This window comes from Carya illinoinensis, chromosome 16, assembly GCF_018687715.1.
Source record: "Carya illinoinensis cultivar Pawnee chromosome 16, C.illinoinensisPawnee_v1, whole genome shotgun sequence".
Lineage (NCBI taxonomy): Eukaryota > Viridiplantae > Streptophyta > Magnoliopsida > Fagales > Juglandaceae > Carya > Carya illinoinensis.
Window position 1 is genome coordinate 27,823,391 of NC_056767.1, and position 15,915 is coordinate 27,839,305.

The following is a 15,915-nucleotide window of genomic DNA, read 5'->3' on the forward strand; positions in this document are numbered from 1 at the left end:
GATATTCTGTGATAGACCGAGACCCAAGTTGAAGGAGAGTGAGGTCCTCCTTGAGTTGCATAACTCGAGTGCAAGAACGACTAGCATAGAGTCATGTGAGGGTCTTCCATGCATCCATGGACGTCTCAACAGTAGCAATATGAGAGACAACACCCTTAGAAACACCAGCAAGAATGGCGTTGAGTAGGAGCTTGTCCTATCGGATCCAATGTGAGTATGCAGCTTTGACAACAGCCTGTTCAGCAGTGGAGACACCATTGAGAGAAGGGCATGGTAGGGTACCATCAAGATACCCCATAGGGCCATAAGGTCATAACCAATGAGGGGAGATTCAAACTGACACCGCTAAGTAGGAAAATTGGTACGTGTCAGCTTGTGAGGAAGTTGGGCAGCAGCACTGATAGCAACAAGAGGCATAGAGCTTTGAAGATTAGAGGAAAGAGAGAGATTATTTTCAGCCATAGTAGTGAGGAGGATCGGCTCGTTGGAGCTTTGCAAGCTTTGATACCATAAACAAGATTTATTTCGAAAGTTATATTTTCCTTGTATTCGATATTTGTATATACATACAATTGTGGCTATACATTATAACGAAAAATACAAGATTTTAGGAATTGTGAAGCTATACAACAGTTACAAGAAATCAAGCATTTAATCACTGCAACTGGAGATCACGTAATTGAAGGTGTCAACCTTTCCAAATCTGATTTTTGTGCATGATCACTTATAGCTTTCAACCTGCCAACTTCTTAGTTTTCGTCAACTATCTCATCAAAACTCTCTTCAAACTTCAACATCTATCTTTCCCAACTAAACATTTTTCTAACCTCTCTCTCTCTCTCTCTCTCTCTCTCTCTCTCTCTCTCTCTCTCTCTCTCTCTCTCTCTCTCTCTCTCTATGAAACACTCGCTTTAGGGTTAAAATCCTTTGTTACTATCGTCTTTTGGAGGTAGTTTTCACATTTAACGGTTGCATTATGATGCTAAGATTGATATCGATTCTTGCAATTGGTTCTAATGGGTTTGTTTTGTTTTAGGCATTCGTGTTTCACTTTGTTCTGAAAATGGATGCCACATTCCCCATTTGCAAATCTGTCACCTCGCCTCCTGTAAGTTGCTCTCCGACTCATTTTGGTTTTTCTATTTTTGATGTAGTTTATGGTTCAAAAGTGTTCCTTTGTGCTCAAAATTTTTGGTCCATATCTAAATTGATATGATATCTCAGTTATTTTCCTCAAAATCATTCAAATAATATTAGATAGTTTCTTTCAAACCAAATATTTAATAACAAGGACTGACATTGGACAAAATAGAGATTAATTTTGACAGATAGTTTCAATAGATAATTAACAGGGAAGGAAAACAAGAGATTTGCCCAAAACAATGAGAAAACTCTGACTAATATTGATTAATAATAAAATTTAAAATGATTTTATGAAGCCCACAAACCGGACTTAAATAGCTGTAGAATTTCAAATTATGAAAAATGAAAAAAATCTAAATTATTGTATCAGAAATTAATACATAAACAAACATGAATTCTACCAAAAATTTGGTCAAAATCAAACTCAAATCACTTCCAAACTTGAAACCAAATATTTACTAACAATACAAGAATGAACATAAATATATGATTTAAAAGAAAATAATTGATATTAGTCTGAATGATTTTGGAGAATTTGAAAAAAAATTCCTCAACTCCAAGAAAATCAACTTAATTAATTGTCTTAAAAGTTTTTTCATGATCTTCAAACTTCAAAACTTCACCAATAGTTTATTTTTTCAAATTTTCTTTGTTTTCAATAAAAATAGTTACATTAGCAACTAGGTTATCTTCATTAGGATAAGTATCGTAGATTGGTATGAAATTCCACCCTATGGAAGAATGTCTATCCTCAAACTCTTTTTCCTCAGAGTAGTAAATCCACTCAATCTCGTGTAATAAATCAACGAAACTTTCAGCCTGAAGAATACCAAGAAATTTTGGTAAATCAACTCTGAAATAAAGATCCCTATGACTCTCTTCCCTACCACAATACTTCCAAAATAGAGCATGTGTGTGATAGGGGTTCTCAAAACTAGAATCAGAATCGTGATCTTCTATCTCACGATCATCGATATCTTGCGTCGTTAGATGCCGGGTTAGCTCTATAACCTGTCTCTGCAAATCCTTAATCATCACATCCTAAATGCTATGATCACGGCGTGAAACTTCCTCGTTTGGAACCTACCCACGTCAACCACGACTACTAACTATGGAAATTGATGAGATATAACCCCAAGAAATATGCTTAAGCTCTAATGCCAACTGACACCGGACAAAATAAAGATTATTCTGCAGGCTAGTTTTAACAGATAATTCACTGGGAGGACACACAAGAGAATATCCAAAAAATACCGAGAAACACTTCTGATGTTCAATTCAAAATTATCAAATAAAAAAATGTCGAAAATCATTTAGAATAATATCAGTTACATTCTTTCGAATCATATATTTGTACTCATTCTTGTCTTGTTAGTAAATATTTAGTTTCGAGTTTGAAAGTGATTCTGAGTTTGATTTGGACCAAATTTTTTGTAAGATTCTTGTTTATTTATGTATTAATTTCTTATACAATAATTTAGATTTTTTCATTTTTCATAGTTTGGGATTTTGCAGCTATTTAAGTTCGGCTTGTAAGTTTCATAAAATAATTTCTAATTTTATTATTAATCAATATTATTTACAGTTGTTTTTTGTGTGTGTGTGTGTGTGTGTTTTGAGCGAATTCTCGCGTCTTCTTCATGTGAATTATCTGTTGAAACTAGCCTACAGAATAATCACTATTTTGTCCTACGTCAGTTGGCATCAGAGTTTCAGCATCTTTCGTGATATCTCATTAGTTTCCATGGCTAGTGGGTCATGGTTGTCGTGGGCATATTTTGATCGAGAAAGTCCTACACCGTGATTGTAGGATTCAGGATGTGATAATTGAAGATTTGCATAAGCAAGTTGAAGAATTAACCAAGCGTCTAACGGCACAGGATATCGGTAATTATGAGATGGAAGATCATGATTCTAATTCCAATTTTAAAAACCCGTATCGGAAGCATGCTCTATTTTGGAAGTATTGTGATCAAGAGGAGTGTCATTGTGATGCTCCCAAATTCCACATATGGACACGTGTAGATCGAGACGTCGGGATGATGACAACACGGGTCACCACCCTATCGCCAAGTGCCAAGTGTGTGTACATGCAACAAGTGTGCAAATAAAAACACGCAGCGGATAATAAAAGTCTTATAACTAAGTACCAGAATTTTTGTTTAATACAAACCTGATTAAAACATACATAATAAAATATTACAAGCCTCAAATATCGTTTCAAAACCAAACTACAAGACATAAAACTCCAAATCAGAACTCTGGCGGAGCCGCCTCCTCGGGCTCAGCCTCCTCCTCCTCCTCGACATCTGCATCAAAATCTACGGTACCAAAATGGTGCCGTAAGTAAGTAAAGATCCAAACGTCACAAGTTAAAAACATATTATACTCAACAATATGCATGAAAGAATGCCAAATGCATATATCCCATAAAACCTCAGTTTTCCATGCACGCCAAACTTCCATTTTGGCCCAAAAGATATCATTTAAACAAATCTTTGCCAATATCTCAGATAATGACCCAAATAAAAAACACCATCATTTTCCCAGAAAATGGATTACAAAAACCTCAAACATAATCTCGCAATTTTTCCAGAAAATGGCCCGTATCCAAAATCCAAAACTCGTTCCAATTATTGCATGCACCATGATCTCCCCTAGGGATCATTCGCACACTCTGGTTCCTGTGCCACACCGCAGGTAACGACTACGCGTGTGAAACCTAAACGAGCGATGCCCAGTTCTCGCGCTCAGCGCGTACCTGGATCAGACCATCCTCTAGTCCCCTCCACTCTAGAGACCACGGAGTTGATACGACAGTGTTACCATATCGTGCGATCCAGTCGTCGCTTAGCGACAACTCAAGGGATATCACTCAGTATTATCTACTCCCAAGTGACTAGAAGAGCTCCACCGAAATAATACCTCATCCCGGCTTGGGGTTGTGATACACATGCACCTGAAAATCCATTTACACAAATAAAATCATTTTTTCTCAATTTAATAAATGCACATGAATGCACCATGCAATGTACATCTCAAGACACAATCCATCCAATAAATAACAAGATCAACAAACGTAACAGTGCAAAATACACTGTAGCCGTGGGTTGTAAAATACCCATTTTCGAACGGGGACAAACCAAGACTTGAAATTGATAGGGAATGACTTAGAGGGGTTTATGAAGCTATTGAAAATTAGAGTTGGCCGTGGGTGGTGGCGCACGGTGGAGATCGATCAACTTTGAGGAAAAGAGGTCGAGGGAGAGTGAGAGCTATACACAAATCTGTTGGCCATGAAATTTCTTGGGGAAGGTCATGGTAATGAGAGAAACAAGATGGTGGTGGTGAAACACCATGGGTGGCCGTGTACGGCGGCGTACGGTGGTGCAACCGAAACTCTAGCTATGGAGACCCATCGGAGAAAAAGAGAGAGTTAGGGGAAAAGAAAGACATAGGGAGGAAGCCCTTAATGTGGTAAATCCATTAGTGGTACTTGGTGGCTGATTTGGTCGTGTATGGTGGCTCCAAGAGGAGAAAAAGGCTTGAAAACCCATTTGTTTGGAGGAGAAAAGAGAGAAATTGGGTGGCCGGTGTAGCACACCATCGGTGCAGTAGAGCTCGCCGGTGTTGGAGGGACATGCCAGAGGTGGAGGTGGGTCATGGCGGCTGGAGGTGGCGCCGGCTGGGAGCTTGGACCGAACGGTTGGAGAGAACACGGCATGGCTGGACGTGCACGAGGGAGAGAGAAGAGAGAGAGAGAAAAAAAAAAGAAAAAAAAAAGAGGAGAAAAGAAAAAGGAAAGAAAGAAAGTGAGATCCAGTTCTCACATCTTGAGTCAAGAAACTGATCCAACGAAAACAATTTTAAAAGCTATAAAATGATTAAAATAATTTAAACACCACATCAAGCTAAAATATAATAAATAACTAATAAAAACAACAACATAATTTTAAATCCAAAAATAAACTAAAATAAATTATACAGTAATTTAAAATCAAAACAATAATTAATATTAAGAAAGCTCCACAAAACAAATATTACAACTAAATAAATGCAATTAAAATACAATAATTTAAAATAAAAGAACTAATATTTTAATTAAATTAAAATACTCATTCAGTGAAAATACACGTAAAAACGGAATGTCACAATCATGAAGACATCAGTTTTAAAGTTGATTATTAGAATTTCATAGTACTCTTCAAGCTAAAGGTATTGTTGAATTATTGCACGAGGTTGAGTGAATTTATTACTCTGAGGAAGAAGAGTTTGAGAATAGACATCATTCTATAGTGTGGAACTTCATATTAATTTACGATACTTATCCTGATAAAGATAACGTAGTCGATGTAGTAACTATTTTTATTGAAAACATAGAAAATTTGGAAAAAGAAAATGGTGGTGAAGTTTTGAAGTTTGAAGATTATGAAATAAATTTTGAGACAATTAACTGTGTTGATTTTCTTGGAGTTAAAGATTTTTTTTTTTTTCAAATTCACCTATGTAAAATATCTTTTGTGGATTTAAGATGCAGTTAAAAAACTTAATTTTGGAGTAAAAAATGCTTAATATTATTTTATTTCGAGCTAATAAAATCAATTGTAGTTTTTTCATAATTATCGGAGTGATACAACAAAAGGAAAGATAGATTGGTCTAATTGGACATCTAAAAAATCGAGGTGAGAAAATTTAGAATTCGAGGATGAATTCTCTCCAACCCGATGAGAATGATGCAAATTCAAATTAATATGGGATATTAGTTATTTTCTCTAAAATCATTCAGAATAATATCAATTATTTTTTTTCAAATCATATATTTATACTCGTTCATGATTTGTTAGTAAATATTTAGTTTCAACTTTAGAAATGATTTTAAATCTAATTTTAACCAAATTTTTTATAGGATTCTTATGTATTTATGTATTAATTTTTCATTCCAAAATTAATTTTTTTCATTTTTCATAATTTTGAATTTTGCTACTATTTAAATTTGGCTCATGAGGTTCATAAAATAATTTTAAATTTTATTATTAGTCAATATTATTCAAAATTTTCTATAATTTAGACAAATTTCTTGTCTTCCTTCTTTGTTAATAATCTGGTGAACCACGCTCAAAATTAATCTCAATTATGTATGGCGTCAATCTTGTACTGGGTCACCGGTGAATCCTTCTATCATCTGAAAAATCTTCCTTTCCTTTTGTGGGTTTTCTTAATCCAATGCAAGGGTTTATTCTTGGGGAGAAGTGGAGGAATCAGGAACTCTCAATGTAGCTTTATGGTGGGGAATAGAGCGAACTTTCCCAGGCAAAGAGTTCAGGGTGCCCGAGTTATTAGTTACAAATCTAAGAAGCGTGGAGGAGCTCTCTATGCTACATGTCGTGCTGACAAAGTTCTAGTGGCAAATCGAGGAGAGATTGCCGTCCGAGTTATTAGAACTGAGCATGAGTTGGGTATACCTTGTGTGGCTGTTTACTCAACCATAGACAAAGACGCACTTCATGTGAAATTGGCTGATGAATCCGTTTGCATAGGCGAAGCACCGAGCAACCAGTCGTGAGTGCTTATGATTTCTTTTTCATGTTCTTCTTGGTTATCCATTTGTTACCATCGTCAGCATTTGATATGTCAGCAACTTCTCTTTTTGATAATTAAGATATCTTTATTTATTTATTTTTATCAGTGGTAAGTAAGAAATCTTTATTGATGAGCGAAACGTGCAACCCAAATACACAGTGAGTATAAAAGAGTGAGACCTGTATGTCAGCAACTTCTTGTTCTTTAGGCTCTTAAACTTTTGACCTTTCATACTACCTCTGTATTATTTAGCCGGCCTGTTTTTTGGGCTCGGCAGATCATCTCAATTCAGTTTAATTTGAAATTGATTCTAACGTCTAAACACCTAACTCTCAAATTACTAAACTCATCTCAATTCAAAACCTCCTTACAAGTGGGACTTATAATATTTTTTAACTCAACACATTTTTTATACATGAGATCCATAACATTTTTTAATTTTTCATAAATAATACTAAACTTATTTTAACATCTAAACACATCTAAATTCATTTTAGACGGGTTTCATATAACTCGCTTCATTTACTCAACTCACTATTATTCATAAAGAACTCAACTCAACTCAACATTCAAACGCAGCCTTAAACTTCCATATTTTTTTTTCTTTTTAATAAGAGGACCCTCGTTTGGACGTGGAGTATCATATTTGAAGGATAAAGCATAAAGTTCCCGTTCTGCAGAATACTTGAAGACATTGTAAATATTTTATCTCACAATTTCTGCCTTCCAAACTTTTGTAGTCTGAAAGTAGATTTTACCTCAGCATTGTCTTCAAAATCTCTTTTGGATGGGTAATGGTTTTTAACAATACACATTGTGCCAGAAAGTAATTCCACTGCAATGAAGTTTGAAGTTGCTTCTTTTTAGGTAGATGCATACTGTCTATCAATATCCAACAGAACATCTGTGTTTTCCTCCTTGTTTGCTCTTGGAATGGTTGATAGTGGTGTAAGGTACATGTTGATCTGTCTTGCAGGTACCTATTAATTCCAAATGTTTTGTCTGCTGTTATCAGCCGTAAATGTACAGTGCTAAATCCTGGCTATGAATTCCTTGCGGAGAATGCAGTATTTGTTGAAATGTGCAGAGAACACGGAATCAATTTTATTGGGCCTAATGTAAGTACCTCAAGCACATTTTTTTTCCTCATAGAAAGGATGCGAAGTTCACACTGTAATGCCTAAGAAGCTTTCTTCCCATGGGTTCGACAATGTTACTTATTGTGGATTTCCTGTTGAAAATCCATGTATAACTTGGCTCTGGTCTTCTAAAACCAATACACGAGGGGGCATAGGGTTTATATCATAATTTGCAAAGTAAACGCTTTCATGGATACGAATGCATTTCAATGATACATTTAACTGACAAGAAATTTAACAGCTGCATGCAATCCACCATTAAACTGTATCAGGGTTTTATATTGTAACTAGATTGACACAAAGTGATTCTGGTTACCATCAATTAGAGGGACCTCAAAGAAGAATTCTTTTAGCATATACGAACACTGAGCATTTTACAAGATGAGGCAGAATGGGAAGTTGGGAACCAGTCCCAAGACTTAAGTCATTTTGTTTATGATCTTTATCTATTTAAAACAAACGGTAAAGTTGTGGTGTATACCCAGGATATCAGCAGGAGTACAAGGCTGAAGTCCTTTTCTGTTCAAAAATTTTGGGCAAGAAATTTGAATTCCTGGTTACATTTTGCAGCCTGACAGTATCTGTGTTATGGGTGACAAGTCAACTGCTAGAGAGACAATGAAGAAAGCAGGTGTGCCCACTGTACCAGGAAGTGACTGATTGTTGCAGGTATTACATGTGAATTGCAGGGTTGTAATATTTGACAACTTGGTAAAAAGTTGTGAGATCACTTTTACTATTCCTTAATAAAAAAAATTTAGACAATGATTTTCATTACAGAGCACAGAATAAGCTATAAAGCTCTCCCATGAGATTGGATTCCCCATTATGAACAAGGTAAATAATCTTGTATCAGCTAGTTGTTTTATGATGGTTATTATATACAATATATTTTGTACCTGCTAGAATTGCAGTGGACATCCATTTCTACATTTATAGACTAACTTAAGAGTAGGAATTCAACCTGCTACTGACTAGAATACTTCTGATTTTCTTTTCCTGGGGCTTATAATGAGTAAACAAAATGGCAATTACCAAGTTCACTCAAATCATGTTATAGCGTTATCTATAATCAATGGAGTATAAATATAAATTAGAAAGAGTTATTTACCGGTTTACTCACCTATAACTTAGTAAAGCTACTCATGGTATGGGATTTTTAATCTTTTCTGCATAATAAAAGGAAAAATAATTTTATAAAATGGTGCAATTTATTTTGATGTTAACTGAAACTGTAATTCACTGGAGTGTGCTTGTCCTGTATTTTTGACATTTGTTTTTTCAAACCCTTTGTGTTCATGGTTTGTCTTCCTTCTATTCAAGTGCAGAGGTTTGAGAAACACTTCAGTGGGCATGTAAAGAGTGCTTTAGTAATTCAACTTTTGCCTTTTTGGTAATCTGGTGTCCCTCCCTCCCATGACTCCTACAACTCTGAAACTAAAAATAACGTGCAAATATTTGCTTTGTTCTTGCTGAATTTTTCTTGAACTGACAAGCATTTTATACTTTCAAGGCAACAGCAAGTGGTGGAGGCCCCTGATGAATTCGTAAAGTCACTGCAGGTATTAGCAGCAATACATTTTCCTTCTATGTTACCTCACTATGCCTGCCATATATACTGTCTGACGCTGAACTTAAAGTTTAGTGTGAACAAAACCTATTATGTTGATCTGAAAGTTTGTATTACTAAACTATCCAAAATTTTACAATTTAAACGCAATCTACCATGGTGTTTTTTTTTTTTTTTCCTGTTAGTTATTGGACTTATAGAGCATCATATTTGGTTCCAATTGTTTACTTACAACAAAACTGCACAATTCAATCTATTGGCTATAAAAAAATTGTTTGAATATTTTCTGTGAGATTCATATTAATTGTGTCTGGTTTGGATTTGCAGCAAGCCAAAAGTGAGGCTGCAGCAGCTTTTGGAAATGATGGAGTTTATTTGGAGAAGTACATTCAAAATCCAAGGCACATTGAGTTCCAGGTAATGGCTGGGTGTTTTGATGTCTTTTCAAAGTTATGATTGCTTAAAATTACCAAGGGATTTATTAAGTCAAAAAAGGGAACTCATGAATTATGCTTGGCATTTCTGGATCTTTACTTTGATGAATTATCCTGTTGATTTATGGATCATTAGGAAAAGCCTGAGTACTCTAGATCTATCCACTAATAGTCTACATGATTAATGCATGTTTGGAAGCAAGAAAATTTTGAAAATTTCCCAAAATTGTTTACTTCAATCCAAACATCATCAAAACAAACTAAAAAAAAAATAACAACTTCCATAACAAACCAAAACCAAAACAAGTCAAAAAACTGTCCCGCAAAAATCTTCTTCAGAAACATATTTTCAATGGCCCCACTACTTTTTAAACCCCAATAAAAACGTCTCAAAACTTTCTCAATCCAAATATATTTATTATCGAGTCCCACAACTTCCACAAAACTCCCAAAAAAACCAATTTGTAATTTTTCTTGAAAATCTTACATCTAAACATGCCCTAAGACTCTACAGGAACTTTAGACTGTGCTACCTCAAAATCAGTTTAGCCGTAGGTTTCAATTTGTCTAATGTTCAATACTTGTAGAATCTTAGTGGGGGAAAGTAGGGAAATCCATCAACCCGCTTAATGTGATTTGGGGTACCGTTGGCTGGGAAAACAAAGACTAAATGGGTAAGGTGTTTTTTTTTTTTTTTTTTTTTTTTTCCAGTTTCTTTTCCTTTTAGTTTTCCAATCTGACCTATGCATGTGTTTTTTGGTTCACCCCTTGTGTTAAATGGTTTTACAGGTTCTTGCTGATAAATATGGTAATGTTGTCCACTTTGGAGAGCGTGATTGCAGCATTCAGGTATCCTGAATGAACTTATTCCTCCTAATTTTGACAGTTGGTCAAACTGATTTCTGAGTGGTTGTTCAATTAAGTGATGAAAATAGAGCTTGCTTCATTTTCCAAATTGGATCACCAAGTTAAAAGTTCTCTAGGCAAAGCTTTTGATAGCCTCATGTCTAGAAGACAGAGAACTTAATCCCAACTCTATCCACATTTTGGCTTTTGTTTTGTTGCCTTTGCAGCATTAAATTTGTGGTGGTTTTGGAATGGTTTTGGTTAATAAATTCTCTGTTAGATCTTATGTGAATAAGGCGAATAAAAAAAGGGAAAGAAGATTTTAATGTGCATTGGCATTGAGCCGGCCTCTACAAGATCAAGCAGCAGAGTTTTTCAGTACTATTAGGGTTTCAACATCTCTATATCCAAACCCTAACCTGCTATGTTGAAATATTTTTTGGTAAGTAAGAATGAATGAAAAGAGAAAAGGAAAAGGTCAATGTTATGTTGAAAATTCCCAATACAGCCTTATTGTACTGCTGGGGAATTCTCCCCTGCACCCCCAACCTATTGTTCAACCCCTCAACCCCCCAACACAAGGTTAATTTCACGCCCAATGGCCTACACAGGCTCTGTTTTTCTCCATTGTGCTCTGCTACACTCTGCACTGCTTTGTTCCACCAATGTGGCCTCTCTCAGCTTCCAGAAGAATATAAGCCATGCCTCAAGCACTCACTTACAACTAATTTTGAAATGCTAATAAAAAGATAAGTTACTAGCTCTCTTGATTGTTGTATTTGTTCAGAGATGGAATCAAAAACTGCTGGAAGAAGCACCTTCTCCTGCATTGACCCCTGAGTTGCGTAAAGCTATGGGTGACGCAGCAGTTGCTGCAGCAGCCTCTATAGGTTACATTGCTCTTGGAACAGTTGAGTTTCTATTGGATGAAAGAGGTTCCTTCTACTTTATGGAAATGAACACTCGGATCCAGGTAGATATAATTTCTTGAGAATGTGGTTTTCAATTATCTTTAAAACCATATTTGTTTTAGGATACTAATCTCAGGTTATGCTAAATAACGTTTTTCCACCTTTTTATTGGGTTGGCTGTGGGGATTCAGGTTGAGCATCCCGTGACAGAGATGATTTCCTCTTTGGACTTGATTGAGGAACAAATTTGTGTAGCTATGGGAGAAAAACTTCGGTACAAGCAGGTATTAGAAAAGGGATACGTGAGTTCTTTTAACCATATAATAAGTTTTCCAAAAAAGTGAAGTTATTAGCATAAAATTCAGTAAGTTTGGGAATCAATCTACAGGAGATATTTTGCTCAGAGGACATTCAATTGAATGCCGTATCAATGCAGAAGATGCCTTTAAGGGATTTTGACCTGGACCAGGTATGCTCAGATAGTGTGCCTTTGGTCTGTTTCTGGCACGCATATGCAAATAAACTGATGCACCCATATCCTTTCTGTCACTGTTCTTTCACGTTTGTTAGATTTTCAAAATCGGCTATCTGTCTCCTTGTTAGGGTCTTCCAAAGATCTCTGCATTAATCTCTGGAATATTATTTAACAATCTCCCCCCCACATGCATACAGCTGGACTTGCAGTTATTTTTCTAAATTTCTCTTTATATTTCTGCATTAGAATGTAGTCAAGCTCTAATGATTAAGAGGTTTATAGACATCAAGTTACTAGGTTTTCCCTCTTTGTTACGTGCATATTTGCATACTAGCCATATTCAATATAGCAGATGAAACAAAATAGCATGGTACTAAAGCTGTTTTAACTAATAACTGTTATCAATCTTTTCTAAGTACTCATTGCATTCATCTTTTGGACAACAGGGAGAATTACTGCATATTTGCCATCTGGTGGCCCATTTGTTAGAATGGATAGCCATGTTTATCCTAACTATGTGGTTCCGCCTGGCTATGACTCCCTTCTTGGAAAGGTCTGTCACAATATTCATTTAATAATTTATCTTTGGTCAGATCCAGTGGTGTATGGATGAGCAGTTCATGTCATCGAGTATTAATGTTCTTTTGTGCTGATTGGTGAAGTATAAAAAATTCTTGGTGAGACACATTTCTCTAGCCTGGGAACTGGCTTGTGAACAGAGAAGTTTCTAAGTTATAATTAGCAGTAAGTTTGTTATTATTTATCATCATTGACAAGTTGGACTTCGACAGTTTGTTTCATTTGGACTTGCTAGTGAACAATGAAATTGAACAAGTAAAAACAGATTGCCCATGGAATGAAATAATGCACACAGTCTGGCTTATGCATTTGAGTGAAATAGGTTTGGCTTTATTGCAAACGTTAAGTTTAATTCTTTAGATCTCTTCCATAAGCTGCAAAAACTGGTGCCTTATGTGTGGGCATTTATTAAATATATACTTGAAGTCCATTATCATGTAGAGATGTTTCCCTCCCATCTTACTATTGTGTAGGTGATTGATGGACAGCTTATTCTTATGTTAAAAATGATGGTGTAAAGCTAAATTGAAAACTTATCCTACATATTATTGTTTTAATAAGTTTTGAAACTTTGGCACCATGCTGCAGCTTATTGTATGGGCTCCAACAAGAGAGAAGGCAATTGAGCGCATGATAAGGGCTCTTGATGACACTATTATTACAGGTAATTTTATAAGTTCTTGATTAAGATTATCCCTCTTTTTTATACTTATAAAAAAAGAAAGAATATACCTCTATTTTTTATCTTCCCGTCATTTTACACTTCAATTTCTGAGTGTCACGGTTGCTAGCAATTCAGTATATGGAGTGTGGAAGGATATTTTGGGCTCTGAAGCCCAGGATTATCCTTAAACAGCTTATATTGCCAATCTCATGTTTCAGTATAAGGACTAGGGGTTAAATCTTCAAATTTTCTATTTACTAGTTTAATTTATTGGGTACATTTCTCAAAAGGGGCTTTCCTGGTGTTTGACTTTATTTAGTATGAGCCATTGGCACTTTAGTGGGATGCTGTAGGTACAAGTTGTCTGCACTTTTCTTGATCTTGGGGGTATGCCCCCTAGGACTAAGGTTTGAATCCTTGGTTGTAAATCATTTCTAGAGACAACATTTCATTAGCCAAAAGCCGTTCATTTGCTTGATTCGTGTGATGTGGGCACATTAAATGAGTCCGGGGTTTAACCGAGTAAAAGACACATTGCATTTGCACGGTCCTCACATTTTCATGTCATCCAAAAAAGTTGTCTGCACTTATCTCTGTTGTCTTTTCATTCAGAAGCTCATCCATTCTGATTGTTTTGTGCTTGAAGTTTTTCCTAATTTCTGTACTATTCCTCTTTTGGGTTCTTTAATCAACTATTTTAACGTTGAATACTTTCTTCCACAGGGGTTCCCATGACCATTGAATACCCTAAACTTATCCTCGATACAGAGGTGGGCAAGCTCTGACGTATCTTTTCTTCTTATATTTTAACTAAGTTGTCTACATTTAGGCAGAACTGCAGAAATTGTGGAACTATCTAATGTGCAAATTTTCCACTTACATCACAGGATTTTAGAAACGGCAAAGTTGATACCGCTTTTATCCCAAAGCACGAGCAAGAATTAGCAGAGGTAAGAAGCTTATCAATGTGTGTGCGCGCCACTCAGTTAGATGTCAAACCGCTACCTTCCCCTCCATAAAATTAACTTCACTTTTGGAGAAACTACAACTGCTGTTGGATTGCTAAATTTCTGAGTATGTGTTAAACCTACTAGAGATGAACAAGGTATATATTCTACATTTGAAATCATTTATATACATTGACATTGGCTGCTATTTGCCTACAGTCCCAAAAACTGGTGCCTGGCAAAGAACTAGCTGGTGCAGCTGCCTGGCAAAGAATCTCTCACTTCGATATTGGAAGTATGCTCATGAGTTCCAGCGAAGCCTGTTTACTTTACGCAATCTGCATGGTTACCATTTGTTGGGTTGGAAGGAGGTGGACAGAGTACTGTCTCAATGATGCAGAAGGAGGCCTCCTTCCTGTATGCAAAAACATCCTTAGATTATTATTATTATTTATTTATTTGGGTCTAATCCAACGCTTTATCCTAGTAACAATTTAATTAACTCATTAAAGGTTTAACCTTCATTTATCATGAAAAAGAGAGAAGGTAAACGTTCTTACTTGTCAGATATTGCTGAAACGCATTAAACGTTGTTACTAAAACAAGGAAGAAAATTCTGTTCGTAAATGAAAAATGCTAGAGTCACGGAGATTTGGGTCCCGATAATTTTTTTTTTCCTCTTTTAACTTGGTAATTAAGAAAGTATTTATTTTAGGGATATTGTGAAGTTTGTTAAAAAATATTTAAGAATATAAAAAAATGAATAAAAAAAAATTGTTCTTTTTGGTACCGGTCTCGTGCCGGACTCTTTGTAAATTGGTGTGGCGGTAAGTAAGGGTGGGCAGAATTTTTGATATTCCGATTCTGTCCGAGCTCCTACAACCCTCCGACTCTGATTCAGTCGGAGGTTTCGGAACTCAAAGTCGGGAGTCAGAGTTACTCTAACTACCATAGTCGAAGTCCGAAGGCCTTGTTGACTCCAGATTTCGATTATTTATACCTTATATATTATATCCTGTATAATAAATATTAGATAGCCAAGTTGCTTAATGGTAAAGGCTCAGTTGTGGTTCTCAGAGAACCTGTGTTTGAGTCCCTTCATGCTCCATTTTACATTTTGCAATTTTTTTTTTAGAAAATCTTAAACGACGTCGTTTTTAATAGGGTATAAATTCATCTATTTCCTTAACCGGCTAACCCTACACATTTTTGCTCTTCTCTCTTCCCCCTCCAACGCCTCCACCCATTTCCTCTCTTCTTCGCACCACGGTGAAAATTGAAGATACTCCAGCCAACGGCACAACAAGCAGCACCGATGCAATTCTTGAGATGCGACTTCCATGGAAGAAACAAAGAGGTGGGGCTTTTGTTTTGTGGAGATGCTCACAGAGAGCCCCACAAGCTGAGGTTCATCATCTCATCTTGGTTTTCAACTCTTCACAATATCTGATTAACGGCACAAGGTGGACGTGGTAGAGTTGGGATTGGGAGAATAGCTCGATTTCTTGATTTTTTTTTTTTTTCCGTGTATCTTGCTTTTTTTTGCTTCTGGTGATTTGGTTTGATCTTTATTTTACTTCGAGGACTTCGTAGTTTGTAGGATCTAATCTCCATTTCAGTGACTTCA

The 15,915-nt window shown here is 35.9% G+C and overlaps 1 pseudogene; it reads left to right on the forward strand.

Annotated features, from left to right (window-relative positions):
- Positions 1–6,223: 6,223 nt before the first annotated feature.
- On the forward strand, positions 6,224–14,854 carry LOC122298489 (annotated as a pseudogene).
- The last annotated feature ends 1,061 nt before the right edge of the window (positions 14,855–15,915 follow it).